This window comes from Eublepharis macularius, chromosome 2 (genome assembly GCF_028583425.1).
Source record: "Eublepharis macularius isolate TG4126 chromosome 2, MPM_Emac_v1.0, whole genome shotgun sequence".
Taxonomy (NCBI): domain Eukaryota; kingdom Metazoa; phylum Chordata; class Lepidosauria; order Squamata; family Eublepharidae; genus Eublepharis; species Eublepharis macularius.
In genome coordinates, this window is record NC_072791.1 from 31,168,651 (window position 1) to 31,172,045 (window position 3,395).

General features: G+C 41.6%; 1 pseudogene; it reads left to right on the plus strand.

Annotated features, from left to right (window-relative positions):
* Positions 1-2,690: 2,690 nt before the first annotated feature.
* LOC129325048 (60S ribosomal protein L37a-like) lies at positions 2,691-3,012 on the plus strand (annotated as a pseudogene).
* Positions 3,013-3,395: the final 383 nt, after the last annotated feature.

Genomic DNA, 3,395 nt, shown 5'->3' on the forward strand with positions numbered 1-3,395 from the left:
AACGTCGAAAAGTTGTGAGAAAATATGATGTCGAATACCTGAAACTAGGATTCACGTGGAATCAAGATACGGTGGATCCACGCCCTCAATGCGTTATTTGCTGCAAAATATTGGCGAACGAAAGTATGCATCCAAGTAAGTTGACACATCATATAGAAACAAAACATTCCCATTTAAAAAATAAGCCAGTGGATTTTCATACAACATCTTAACCAAGCCCGTAATCTATTTCCAAATATGGGCTTTTACATACTATTTTTAAAAATCTAAATACTTATGTTTTCCTTAAAGATGAGAACAGAGTGTCTGACAAAATTATACCCGTGAAATGGTGACTGTGGCCAACTAAACTGAAATACATTCTGTTATGTCAGCACGAACATCTCCAAACATAGACCATACAGTAGCTTATAGAGAGGTAACGCCTTCTGGCAGCTTGCATTACTAACAACTGGAAAACAGATGGGTCTTCCGTCTGGGCTACAAGCAGAACTGTAATATATTTTCTGAATGGAACCAAAAGGCTTAATCTTTTGAAAGCACAACAACATTACAAAGTGGGCTATTACAAAGTACCACATTCAGGATGGATGGTGCAAACGGAAGGGCTTGATTTGCAAATTTGTTGATCCCCTTCTATTGTAATGAAAGTAGGCCTGGAGTAGGGTTGCCAACTCTGAATTGGGAAATTCCTGTAGATTTGGGGAGGGGGTGGAGTCTTGGGCGAGCAGAGTCTGTGAAGGGGACAGAGCTCTGCAGGGTATAATGCTATAAAGTGCACCTTCAAAGCAGCCATTTGCTCCAAGAGGACTGATCTCTGTCATCTGGAGATGTCATTCCAGTAGATAACATATCCATGCTCCACCTAGAAATTGGCCACTCTAACCTGGAGGTCACTGATGAAGGTAAGAGTTTAAAGCATTTTGACAATGGCCAGAATAACAAGATTCTACCTGCATTCTAGGCTTGTGCAGAGGAGGTTTTTTTTCTTTCTTTCATTTTCATTCTTAATTCCAAAATGGACTACTGTTTTGTTTTGAGGTTGATCTATATGGTTTTGTTTCATTTTTCTTTCTTTTGCTATCATTCCATGTTCATAATTCTATTTCATTATTTCTTGTTGGTTTCAATGGAAAATGCTCTCCCTTCCCATTCTCAGGTCTGTACTATCATCGTTTTTCAGCTAAATTGGACAATGCTCAGAAGCATTGCAGTACTCCCCTAGGACATCCATACAAACAAATTTCACAAAGATAAAAAAGCCACCCCCTTGGAGCTGTGAAATGCAGCCAAGTTTGGGGCCCATAGTGGCCTGGTATGAAGCGCACACATAGGCCATTTCCACAGAGCTTACCTTGTTCCAGAAAACAGCGAAATCTCACATGAAATCATATGAGAAGACGCTGTTATCGCATGAGAAGATGTGATAACAGCGTCTTCTTGCGCGATTTCGCGTGCGATTTTGCTGTTTTTCGGAACAAGGTAAGCCGTGTGGAAATAGCCATGGTCTCAGTCCTGTTTGATGACATTACTTATGGGAGTGACATCATCACATCGCATCAGGAGGAGCACTTCACACGGTGCCAAATTTGGCCTTATACTGGCTGCATTTGGCCTGTTTGGAGCCCAAATTGGCCTAGTGCAAAGTGCACACATGCTCCCAGGCCTGCACAATGGCATTATTTCTAGGCGTGATGTTATTATGCCACATTGGGAGCACTCCCACACTTTGCATGGGGCTGAATTTGGCCCCATACTGGCTGAATTTGTCCTGTTTGGGGCCCAAATTGTCCCAGTGCAAAGCATGTGCACAGTTCTGGGCCTGCGTGATGATGTCACTTCCTGTATGTTAAATAGTGGGTTCAGACACGAGGTAATTCAACAGCTCTTTATTTAGCAGGAACACAACACACACTGACAGACTGAACAGAAGCCCTCAATATATATACAGCAGCTCCACCCCCAGAATAACTGATAGCCAATGAGAATACATACTTTACAATACCATCATTTGCATAAACTATATACAATGTTTGAAGTAGGCAGGCCACTGATTGGTCTTTATTATAGAGGACCGATTGGCTGCTGCCTTGAGAAAGTAACCTATGATATTGCAGGGATTAAGGACCAATGAGAATGCAGGCATTGGGAGCCTTGACTGAACCTTAAGCTCAACACAGTATAGTGCATTGCAATCAATACAGTAAATACTTTAGAGGCCTTGCTCGGCCCAGTACACAACACCGTAATTGATGTCATCACACAGGTCCAGGAGTGTGCTCAAAGAGAAGAGATGGTGAGTGCCAGGTCCCACTCTCCCCCCACCAGGAGGGTAAGGGGACCTGGCAACCCTATATGGAGGGTATAGTTAAAAAGCAAAAAAAGGTTTGGTACAAGGTCACACTGATGCAACAATCCCAGAGAGTCACACACTAAAACTCTTTCCCAGGAAGACTAGCCAATAAAGCAAATAAGACTAAGTTGTATGTTATATGCTGTCAAGTCGCTTCCAAATTATGGCAACCCTATGAATTGCGCTTCAGGCTTCTTAATATCTCAATGTTTAGCATCTTGGTCCTACAGAATAACAGTGTTTGTAGAGTAAGCAAAGAACTAAATATAGGAAATTATGAACTATTGAAACTTGCTCAAGAGACTTCCTTCTTTTGTGGGGCCTGTAGTATAGCAAGATGGCCAAGACCAAGAGTACCAAGAAAGCTGGCATTGTGGGTAAATATGGTACCTGGTACAGAGCTTCCTTGAAGCTGGTGAAGAAGACTGAAATTAGCCATCATGCCAAGTGTACCTGCTCCTTCTGTGGCAAGACCAAAATGAAGAGGAAAGCTGTGGGTATCCGGCATTGTGGTTCTTGTATGAAGACAGTGGCTGGTGGTGCCTGGACATTCAACACTACTTCAGTGTGACAGTGAAATCTGCCATCTGGAGACTGAAGGAGTTAAAAGACCAGTAGAAACCTCTTCTTCTCCTAATACTGTCTATATTCCTTCTCCAGCTTTTGAATCCATTATGTCTTTTTATCAATTAAAGAGGGTTGTAAATTGGGGGGGGGGGGACGGACGACTGTTACTTAGATAAGCAATATAAACCTCAAGCTTCTTCAAACAAACATTTATTTAGCATATACCATACTGCTTTAAATATGTTCTGATGTAAAGGTCTTAATCAGTGATACAAAGGGAAGTAAATACAGAATTAGAAAATGCACACATCCAACCATCCAGTAGACCACAAGCAATATTTGATGGTCAAGTAACCTAAGAAAACTAACCTCTTATACTTCACACACTTGGCCCATATCCAGCAATCTAGCCTTTCATTGCTGTTTAATTTTATTTTGCCAAAGGATTGAAAATGGTGTGGGAAAAATTCCCTCT